Source organism: Monodon monoceros, unplaced genomic scaffold (genome assembly GCF_005190385.1).
Source record: "Monodon monoceros isolate NGI ecotype Baffin Bay Population unplaced genomic scaffold, NGI_Narwhal_1 Super_Scaffold_5, whole genome shotgun sequence".
Lineage (NCBI taxonomy): Eukaryota > Metazoa > Chordata > Mammalia > Artiodactyla > Monodontidae > Monodon > Monodon monoceros.
In genome coordinates, this window is record NW_021703782.1 from 95,186,260 (window position 1) to 95,198,603 (window position 12,344).

Below are 12,344 nucleotides of genomic sequence, written 5' to 3' on the forward strand. Positions count from 1 at the left end.
TGTGTGTGTGTGTGTGTGTGTGTGTGTGTGTGTGTGTGTGTGTGTGTTTAATCAACACAGCTCTCCTCCCCACCTCAAGTTCTAGAAAACACAGTGGAGCAAAAAATTAGAATAAACCTAATTCCCTCTGCTTGTCTTCATTCCAGGACAGTGAAAATTTCCATTCACAAAAATGTTCCCAAAGCCCTGTCAGCTCTAAAATGTTTAAACAAAATTTCCATTATTTCAATATAATCTATATCCCATGAGTAAAAACTGGAATTATGTGGTTTGTAAAGATGCTAAATATGCAAATCAAAGTTTGACTCTCTCAGTTAACTGTGATTTATGTTTGTCGGGAATTTACAATTGGACGAGAGCTTTTGAATATATTTTATTTAATTCTTCCAGCAATCATACAAGGTAGATATTATCTCCACTTTACAGACCTGGTAACCGAGGCATAGAGATGATCATAAATTTGCCAAGCACTGAGTGACAGATCTCAGTCATGCAGAACTTGGTCAGGTCTGCTTGATTCAAAATATCATGCACAAGTTCTTGGAATTTTCCACAAGGGGCAACTGCATCTTTTGCTCCACTGTCACTGGAAAATGCTCCTTCTGCTGGCAGTTGTCAATGTCTCAACAGTTTTAGTTCAGGGAAGTTCTTAATTAAACAAACAAACTCAGGTTGCTGGAGATGGGACACAAAATAACTGAGAAGTGGAGCTTTATTCATTCTGTCAGCTCAATTTGTGGTCACTTTTACATGTAAAAAATACAGATGACAGTTTCTCTATCTGTGACTTTGAAACCCTGTATCATAAACAGTCCCCTCAGGTTTTGCTGAAACAGCAGGAACAAGGTACTTCCAAGTTTTGAACTGGTAAGTAGTTAGGACTGAGACTGTTAAGAGTTATTAGCTTAAGTAACGTTCACTCCACTCAGCATGTGGGGTTCCCAGATTTACCAGGAAACTTCTGAAAGCCTGTGCTTGGGTGACATCAGACCCTGGAGTTGGAATAAATGCTTTGAAAAAAATATGAAATCACCAAAGCATCTCATCCTGTATAGTTTGATGTATTTAATAGTGTCATATAATTAGAAGGGACCTTAACCATCTTCCAATCCAAACATTCCTAGAAAGGGAAGTGATTTGACTAAGATCCCGTGGCAGGTCAGTTACAAGGCTGGATCTCTTGATTCCTAATGAAGACCTTTTCCTTGAGTTACGAAGTGAGATTTACTGAACCCCATCCCATTTTGGTACTAAGGATACAACAAAATTAAGTCACAGAACTGCAGTCCAGATCAAGTAGAAAACAGAGCAGTAAATAGAATTACAATACATGCAACAGAGTCTATAACAATATAGGATAATAATAATAATAGCTAACACATTTAAAGTGGAATATCTTGTATTGACCTCAATACATGTAATGACCCCAAAAGGTGGGTGTGTTCTTGTTTTAAAGATGTGAAAGGAACCAACTATGCAGAGATTGAGTATTTACCCAAGGTTATGTCCAGTAAACAAAGGAACTAGAATTATGAGTACAAGTACAAGAAGATTTGAGTAAACAGAGGAGGAGAAATGACTATATTTAGGAGAAAGGAGTAAGTGATACCTGAACTGAGTTTTTAAGGGAAGCTAGGAATTAGCCAGGTAAAGAAGGGAAAAGGATACTAGAGACTGTGCCTTGGTATAATAACTATTTGATGGTGACTGTAATAAGGTAGAGGCATACAGTAAACCTTAGAGCGAGGACTAAAGAAAATAAAATGAGGGGCTTCCCTGGTGGCGCAGTTGTTGAGAGTCCGCCTGCCGATGGCAGGGGACACGGGTTCGTGCCCCGGTCTGGGAAGATCCCACATGCCACGGAGCGGCTGGGCCCGTGAGCCATGGCCGCTGAGCCTGCGCGTCCAGAGCCTGTGCTCCACAGCGGGAGAGGCCACGGCAGTGAGAGGCCCGCGTACTGCAAAAAAAAAAAAAAAAAAAAAAAGAAAATAAAATGAGTGATATGATGTAGCCAGTATTGGAGACAAAAAGTAATCCTGAAAAGTACTCATTTACTCCAAGATAAGGCAGAAAAAGAAAAAATAAAAAAGGAGTGAAGAACAAATCAGACACATTCCAACGTGGTAGACTTAAACCGAAACATATCAATAGTTACATTAAACATGAATGATCTACAGATAAAAACACTCCAATAAAAAATTGGAGATCATCATATTAGAACAAATAAGATCCAACCAATTGCTGACTACCAGTCCTGTGAGTTTAACAAGTAACCCACTTTAAGTTTAAAAAACTATATAGGCTAAAAACTAAAAGTATAAAAACATAAAAGTATAAGTAAAATTTGTAAAAGTTAAAGTATAAAAATATATACAAAGCAAACATTTACTAAAAGAAAACTAGAGTGGCTATGCTAATATCAGTCAAAATAGACTGTAGAAGATAAAGAGGGGCACTTCATAATAATAAAGGCAGTCAAGTCAGTTCACCTAGAAGACTTAACAATCCTAAATGTGCATTCTCGAAATAACAGTTTTAATGTGCACGGGATCAACTGATAGGAATGAAGAGAGAAACATACAAATCCATGCTGGAGATTTTGACTCAAACAACACTATTAACAATCATTCTAATTGCCATTTATAGACCACTCCACCCAACAACAACAGAAAACACATTCTTTTCATGTGTACATAGACATTCACCAAGATAAGCCATTTACTGGACAATAAAAAAGCATCAATACATTTTAAATGACTGGGTAAAAACCAAGGGTAGCATTTAGATCTGTTCTTAGCCTTAACATAAACTGATTATATCTGCATTATGTCAGTAGGATTAATAAGTTGATATAATTACAATTCAAGCCTGTTACTCTATTAACTCACTGTGTGACTGTTGCTAAGTTTCTCTGTATGTCCAAACCTCAGTTTTCCCGAACATTAATGTTTGGTATTAAGTAGACAATGTTTTCTTAAATTATTTTCCACTATTTGTTTATGAAGCCAGACCCTTGCACAATGCCTGTCGTATAGAAGGGCATCTCAACAAAGATTTGTCCAAAAAATATTAAATGAATGAATAAGCAGTTGTTTTGATTTAAGAGATGCTTGACAGCACTCTGCTGCATTTCATCCTTTACATTTCTGGCTTTAAAATATGCCTTCTTCCCAAAATGCAATGAATAGGGATTAGAAGTTTTTGTCCTTGCTTAAGTACTTATCCCTACTTAATTTATTGTGAACTGTAATGGATATGTAGATTAAGTGCACTCTTCAGTGGAGCAGTGTGTAAGAAATGTACAGACCTATATGCTATACAGAATGTTATTAATGTTTGTGAAATTTCAGGTAGCAGTAATGGAATTCACCTAAAAATTTCAGATTATTAATTCATTTTGTCCCAATTTATGTATGATACCTTACAAAGTCCATTTTGCTGTTGAAAACATGAATTCCACAATAATGATTATCACTAACAGTGTACCAGTTGTTTTAAGAATAAGAAAAAATATGTCATTTCTTTGCAACTATTTTTGACCTATTCTTAGGGCGGAGAATATTTAATTCCGTATTCTTCAGAGTGCATTCTGCAAAACCATAGTCACACAGGCTGTAAATGTTATAAGGAAAGAGGGAAGGAAAGCACTGCAGTTTTTTAAAAGTTTTGGAATCATTGACTTAAACTCAGAGGACTTTAGAGATATTTAAGTATGTTAACGTGTATTATAAATTTCAAAATGATGCGGAGAGGGACCACTGTGTAAAGGACTCCCCGAACATTTCGGCATGCTTGTTAGTGTCCTGTGGCTGCAGCACAGCACCACAGGCTTAGTGGCTTATAACAATAGAAAATGATTCTCACACAATTCTGGTATCTAAAAGCCCAAAATCAGTGTATGGGCAGAGCCAACTTTCCTATGGAACCTGCAGGGGAGAATCTGTTCTTTACCTCTTCCAGCTTCTGGTGGCTGTTTGTATTCCTTGGTGTGTGGCTGCATCACTCCAATCCTGCTTGTCCTGGTCCCATTGCCACCTCCTGCGTGTGTGTCTGTTGAATGTCCCTCTGACTCGCTCGTATATTTGTCATTGGATTTAGGGCCCACCAAGATAATCCAGGACAAGCCCCTCCTTCCCCAATTCTTAACTTAGTTACATCTTTTGTGATATAAGTTAGAATTCTTTTTTTTTTTTTTTTTTTTACCTTATAAGGTAACATTCACAGGTTCCAGGGGTGAGGAAGTAGGCATATCCTTTTCAGGGCCACCATTCAGCCTAGTGTACCATGGAACAATTTCATGGAATTATTTTTTGTTCATATATCACTGAGAAAATATCTTTTGAGCCACTACTATATGTCAGGCACTATTCTAGGTACAACAGACTCATCAACAGATAAAAGTTTAGTAGAATAAATTTTAGAACACTGCCACTAATTAATAAATGTGATTTGAAAATGCTAAAGATTCATCAAAACATTTGAAAAGCTACATAACGAATACAATTTATCTTTTCTTTCAGTCAGAAATTTAGCTAATTTAGGATATATTGTTTGAATTTCTTGTGTTTATCAGGCACTGAGATATAGAAGTGGCCTCTACCTTCATGAGGCTTGGAGCTGCTTGGAAATATAGACATGAGCGTAAAATACCATACCCAGAGTAAAAAGAAAGTCTGTTAGGAACAAAAGCAAGAAAGTAAATTCTTTTTAAAAACTGAGATATCAGGTGGGCAGAATAAAATAATTGAAATAGATTTCTCATAATGAGTGAATGACAGAATGGATGCAGTGAAGAGTAAAGTAGTTCATTGGAAAATCAGATCAAAGACAATTCCTAGAAGGCATAGAAAATGATAAAAGATAAAAAATATTATTTTAAGTGAAGAAATGTGAAGGAAAAAAAGGAGTATTAATCTTCACATAATAGGAGTACCAGGAAGGAAGGAAAATGGAGAGGATGTCATATTTGAAGAAATAACAATTGAGAATGTCTCCCGTTTTTTTTTTCTATCGAAGTACAGTTTGTTTACAATGTTGTGTTAGTTTCTGGTGTGCAGCAAAGTGATTCAGATTCTTTTCCATTATAGTCTATAGCAAGATACTGAATATAGTTCCTTGTGCTATACAGTAGAACCTTGCTGTTTATTTTATATACAGTAGTGTATATCTGCTAATTCCAAACACCTAATTTATTTTTCCCCCACCTTTCCCCTTTTGTAGGCATGAGTTTGTTTTCTATGTGTATGAGTATGTTTCTGTTTTGTAAATAAGTTCACTTGTATCATTTTTTAGATTCCACATACAAGCGATATCATATGATATTTATCTTTCTCTGTCTTACTTCACTTAGTATGATAATTTCTAGGTTCATAGAAATTGGCATTATTTCATTAAAAAAACATTTATTTATTTATTTATTTATTTATTTCTGGCTGCGTTGGGTCTTTGTTGCCGTGCGCAGGCTTCTCTAGTTGTGGCGAGCGGGGGCTACTCTTGGTTGCGGCGCACAGGCTTCTCATTGCAGTGGCTTCTCTTGTTGTGGAGCACGTGTTCTAGGCATACGGGCTTCAGTAGTTGTGGCATGTGGGCTCCGTAGTTGTGGCTTGCGGGCTGTAGAGCATAGGCTCAGTAGTTGTGGTGCTCAGGCTTAGGTGCTCTGTGGCATGTGGGATCTTCCTGGACCAGGGCTTGAACCCATGTCCCCTGCATTGGCAGGTGGATTCCTAACCTCTGTGCCACCAGTGAAGCCCTATTTCATTCTTTTTTATGGCTGAGTAATATTCCTGTGTGTGTGTGCGTGCGTGTGTGCGTGCGCGTGTGTGTGTTGGCTATTGTAAATAGAGCTGCTGTGAACATTGGGGTGCATGTATCTTTTTCAGTTAGAGTTTTTCCAGATATATGCCCAGTAGTAGGATTGCTGGATCATATGGTAGTTCTATCTTTAGTTTTTTAAGGAACCTTCATACAGTTTTCCACATTGGCTGCACCAATTTATATTCTCACTAACAGTGTAGGAGAGTTCCCTTTTCTCCACACTGTCTCCAGCATTTATTATTTGTAGAGTTGATGATGGCCATTCTGACCGGTGTGAGGTGATACCTCATTATTGTTTTGATTTTCATGTCTCTAATAATTAGTGGTGTTGAGCATCTTTTCATGTGCCTGTTGGCCATCTGTATGCCTTCTTTGGAGAAATTTCTATTTAGGTCTTCTACCCATTTTTCGCTTGGGTGGTTTGTGTTTTTGATATTGAGCTGTATGAGCTGTTTGTATATTTTGGAAATTAATCCCTTTATGGTCACATCATTTGCAAATATTTTCTCCCATTCTGTAGGTTGTCTTTTCATTTTGTTTATGGTTTCCTTTAATATGCAAAAGCTTACAAGTTTAATTAAGTCACATTGTTTATTTTTATTTCCATTATGGTAGGAGCTGGATCCAAAAAAATATTGCTGTGATTTATGTCAAAGAGTGGCCTGCCTATGTTCTCTTCTAGGAGTTTTATGGTGTCAAGTCTTACAGTTAAGTCTTTTAAGCCATCTTGAGTTTATTTTTGTGTATGGTATGAGGGTGTTTTCTAACTTCAGTGATTTACACGCAGCTGTCCAGCTTTCCCAGCACCACTTGCTGAAGAGGTGTTTTTTTCTCCGTTGTATGTTCTTGCCTCCTTTGTCGAAGATTAATTGACTGTAGGTGTGTGGGTTTATTTCTGGGCTTTCTATATTGTTCCATTGATCCATATGTTTGTTTTTGTGCCAATACCGTGCTGTTTTGATTACTGTAGCTTAACAGTATTGTCTGAAGTCTGGGAGGGTTATGCCTCATGCTTTGTTCTTTTTCCTCAGGATTGCTTTGGCAACTCTGGGTCTTCTGTGGTCCCATATAAATTTTAGGATTATTTGTTCTAGTTCTGTGAAAAAAAATCCAATTTTTTAAAGAAGTATTTCAAATAGAAAATTCTGAGTACTAAATAAGGTGGGTAAAGAAATCAACACAAAGGAGAAACAAAGAAATAACTAATTATAGTACAATACAAATAAAAACTTCAAAAGAAGAGAGAATTTTATCTAGTTCTAGAATAAAAATACATGACTTACAAGGGAATAGGAAATCAGGTTGAAATCAACATTCTGTGTGTAGTACTAGATTCAAGAGGAGAGTGGAGAAATATTTTCAAAGTGTTTTTTAAAAAAAGCATCTGTGTATCGAATTCAAATGCAGAAATAAAATACACTTAATCTTAGGCATACAAAGGATCAGAATTTTAATGCAAAAATACTATCTTTGAGGACACTTTTTTTTTTGGAAGACACTTTTATAGGCAGTATTACAACAAGTAGATAATTACTTATCTGAGCAATAACTGGGGAACAATATTAATTACCTTAGAAAAAGTTCTAGTGAAAAATCTCTCACATATAAAAATAGAAGAAAAAGGGAAATATATAGGAATTCAGACTAAAACTCAATATGATTTGGTGAGGGAGAGGGCAAGCTCAAGGAAGAAGAGAATGGGCTAAAAGTGTTTGTCTTGATCAAAGGAAGATATACACGTTGAAATTCTTAAGAATGGACAAGAAAATGAAAACAAAATAATTACAAATTTTAATAAACTGCTTCTAACTATCTGAAAAATTTCAATAGAATGTGTAACTTTCAAAAACAGCAAAATGTGTAACTTTCAAAAACAGAAGAAAAAAAAACTTTCAAAATCCAGCATTGGACAGTTTGAAAGGGGAAATGAAAAGGAAAAGAAAACATGGCAAATAAAAAGTACAAAATAAAGTTGCAAAAGTAAGTGGCAGTGTATCAATATAATGATGATAGATTAAATGTATGTGGTTTAAATTCACTGCTTAAAATCCAGATATTTTCTGATTATATTTCTTATGCCAAGATCCACCAATTGGTTATCTTTCAGAGAAAATTTTTAAACAAAGGGATATAAAGAGTGTGCACAAAGGTACAGAAACATGCATATGAGGAAGATGGGTACCACAGGAGGATGACATAGCAGTTTTATAATAGATAAATATAATTTGAGATAAAAGTGGACATAAGAGCTCAAGAAAAGTCTACTTAAAAGAACATTTCAAACAGGTACAATATTTTTAAACATAAGTGCACCTAAGATTGACTCAAAATTAATAAAGTAGCACTAGCAGAACTATATGGAGAAATAAATGTGGGAATACTTTGTAGGCTGAGATTTTAACATATTCCTCTAATAGATCAAGTAGATTTTAAAAATAAGAAAAAATATTTTTAAGATATTAAAAATATACTTAGTATGTGTAAACTAAAAGATATATGTAGAACCTATATCCAAGAAAGAATATGAATTTTTTCACAGGGAACAGTCTCAAAAATTAACATGTAAGAGGTCAAAAGTGCTACTCAATACACAGGTCAGTCAAGGCACATACACGACAAACTTATTCATAAAATATCTGTGGTTGTGGGCAAGTAGAGACCAGCAGACTGGATAAATTAAAAAGGAGAGGGTACTCATGATGGAGTAGTTACAGTCAGAAGAAATAAATTAGATGCCCTTAGAGGAATGATTTTAGCTATTGAAAACATAGCATTTATTGAATAAATTAAGAAATACAATAAAATAAAATAAACAGGAAATTCATAATTTTATTTATGTAAATGAAAAATGTATACACAAAATATTTTTCAGGATTGACTCTATATCTAAGGAAACATCAAATACAATAGTCTGCATGCCTTGGGGAAGAAAGGGAATAGGAGGAAGGAGAGGAAATGAATGGAACATAAAATATAAAGTAAAATAAAACAAGTATGAAGCCTTGAAAGAATCAATGATAATTACCATGAAATAAAGAGTAATATTGACTCAATTATATGCGTCATCTGAGGTTAGAAAAAAAACCCCAATACAATGCAAGCAGACAAATCTGAATATAAAATTATACGAGCAGTATGCAAAGAGGGAAAAAAACACAGAATAAAAACTAGGAAGAAATAGACCCATATACTTATAATATTGTGGGTGTGTAGCAGGGGTGGGTGTGTACATGTGTGTACACATGCTTGTGGTTGGTGATATATGGATGTTTTATATTTATCTTAAATTTCCCTTTATTTTTCACATTTTCTCCATTAAGCCTTTGTTCCTTACATAATCAGAAACAAGAAAAAAAACTGAAAAAGAAAAATTTGTGCCTAAGGCATCTATAGTCCATTTTGACATGTTGGATTTTAATGTCGTAACATGTGAAAGAAACACAAAATGAATTAGAAGAGATCAAACAGACAAAGAAAATGGCTGATGAAATTATTAAACCAAATAGTCAAGGCAAAGCAAAGTCCTAAATTGTTGACATACATATTCCCCAATTCTAAAAACCAGTGCACAAGCAGACTTGACTGCCTCTCAAGGCTAGTTTTTGCTGCACCATTAGCTGATTCTGTAGCATGTATCAAGCAAAACTTCTTCCCCATGCTCTTCAGTTTAAGAATTAAATAAGGAGCCTTCTGTTCTCTCCTAAAGGAGCCTCATCACTGAGACTAAAGTTTAAAAGGAGTTTTATTACTAAGCCTTCAAAAATGGTCATGCCAGTGATGACATGGAGAAAACCAAGACATGTGGCACTTTCTAAAGAAATAATACTTTTTTTTTTTTTTTCCTGCGGTATGCAGGCCTCTCACTGTTGCGGCCTCTCCCGTCGCGGAGCACAGGCTCCGGACGCGCAGGCTCAGCGGCCATGGCTCACGGGCCCAGCCGCTCCGCGGCATGTGGGATCTTCCCAGACCGGGGCACGAACCCGCGTCCCCTGCATTGGCAGGCGGACTCTCAACCACTGCGCCACCAGGGAAGCCCAGAAATAATACTTTTTAAAGGACAATTCCCTGAAGTCAAGTCTTGGCTCTTTTTAACTTTCATGAGCTATTTTTAAAAAATCAGACTTTTGAACCTAAATCAGGAAATCTAGTTGAGACCCTTGCAATTATGCTGCCTTGGGTCACAGAAAGAAAAGCCATGACCACCTGGGAATTCCAAGAAATTCACAAGTATAGAGCACTTCATCCTAAGAGATGTTGCCCCACCTTTTTAAATCATGATTAAAGCAACCTCATCCCGCTTCCTCTTATGGTATCCTTTGGTACAGACAAACTCCATCCACTAGGGCTGCTCTGGGCTGTAAACACTAAGAAATATTTCCCAGTGATAGCACTTGCTTTGTCTCAGCAACATGGATATCACATTTTATGTTCCTTAAAAAAATCCTTACACTTTTTCATCTTTCTATAACAAGTTAATTGTTCTCTCCCTCCTCCTCCTCTGCAACCAGTGCCACCATTTTCATTAACAGGTGTATATTGAATGTCATCTATTGCCAGTAATTGGGCATACCATCTTCATAGACATGGCTAAAGCCGTAGATGCATTCTGCCCCAAGATCTTCATTTTATAAACGGGGCGGGGGGGTGGGGTGGTAGAGCGGGCGACTTCCCTGGTGGTGCAGTGGTTAAGAATCCACCTGCCAATGCAGGGGACCCGGGTTTGAGCCCTGGTCCGGGGGGATCCCGCATGCTGCGGAGCAACTAAGCCCGTGAACCACAACTACTGAGCCTGTGCTCTAGAGCCCGCAAGCCACAATTACTGAGCCCACGTGCCACAACTACTGAAGCCCACGCACCTAGAGCCTGTGCACCGCAACAAGAGAAGCCACCGCAATGAGAAGCCTGAGCACCACAACAAGGAGTAGCCCGTGCTTGCTGCAACTAGAGAAAGTCTGCATGCAGCAACGAAGACTCAGTGCAGCCAAAAATAAATAAATAAGCAAACAAACAAATAAATCAATTTTAAAAACGGGGGGGGAGCAAAATGAATTTCATATGAGGTATACTATGCTAAATTCTGTACAGGATTTCATAAAATATTAGAACACCCCATGTGTTACATTTAATTAGGCCATGATATAGATGAGATAACTGAGCTTAAAGAATATAAATACATTTCACGTGTTCACAGAGTTACACGAAGATGCATGTAGGAAGTGAAACCAGATTTGCATCATGCCGAAATCAGTATTATTTCTACTGGATAGTACTGCCTCCAAGAGAAGGCAGGGACCTAAATTAAGTGGCAGAGCTTGTGTTTAAGACACATTTATGTCAAGTATAATTGACTTTCCACTTTAATGCATTGACATTTCTTTGTAATATCATTTCGGCTTACCATGGAATGATAGATTATTTTTAACATCCAGACTTTGAAACATTCCCTGTGTGTTTCTTTATCTGGACAATGTGTGAAGTCTTTTATATTTTATAACTGTCTTCCAAGACATTGTAAAAATAACTCATTCTTGTGGAGATTCATGTGAACTCATTCTAAAATAATGACTGGAAATTTCTTCCCAGTGGCATGTAGAAGATAACAGTTCAGTTCAGGAAAACTTTATTGAGCATCTGTTATGATAAAGGCACTGGGAGGTCTTTGGGGACACAGAGGAGGATAAAATAGTCACTGGTCTCAAAAGGAAGAAATACACAAAAAGAGAATCACAATTAAAGTGGACCATGCCAAAGTAGGGGTAAGCTCCAGGATCTTTGCCAGCACAATATAGAGGGGTCTCTATCCCACTCTAGGTATGCAGGATGGGAGACGGTGGTGAATGGTATTCCCTGAAGAAAGTGATTGATGCTGAACTTGAATAATGAGAAAAAGTCAGCTGTGTGAAGAAAAGAGAAGAAAGCCCTTAGGGTAAATACTGTGAGCCAAAGATCTAGGGGCAAGAAATGCATAGGAAATTTAGAAGGTTGTGATTAGATCGATTGGCCTTGTAGGAGGCTAGTGAGAAACAAAATGGAAAATATAACAGGGGGACATGTAGAAGGTTCTGTCAGTGAGACTAAGAAATCAGGACTGAATTGTTTGGACTAGTGTGGCAGGGAGCATTTTGATGGGACTGTGGTCTGGAGCCATGAGATCAATAATGTCTTCCTTTAGTATACAGAGGAGGAAGCTGAGTCCCAGGAAGAGAAAGTTACTTTCTCCAAGTCTCACGTTGACTTAATTGGCAGAGAGAAGTCCAGAATTCATACTCTTTTGTTTATTCATTTAGCTGTTCAATAAATAGTTATTAAGTGCCTGTAACAGTGGGAAGGATAATGTGTAAGGTACAGCCTTGCCCTCATGGATTTACCTACCACTTGGTTTTTTATTTTTTATTTTATTTATTTATTTATTTATTTATTTATTGCAGTGTGCGGGCCTCTCACTGTTGCGGCCTCTCCCGCTGCGGAGCACAGGCTCCGGACACGCAGGCTTAGTGGCCATGGCCCACGGGCCCAGCCGCTCCGCGGCA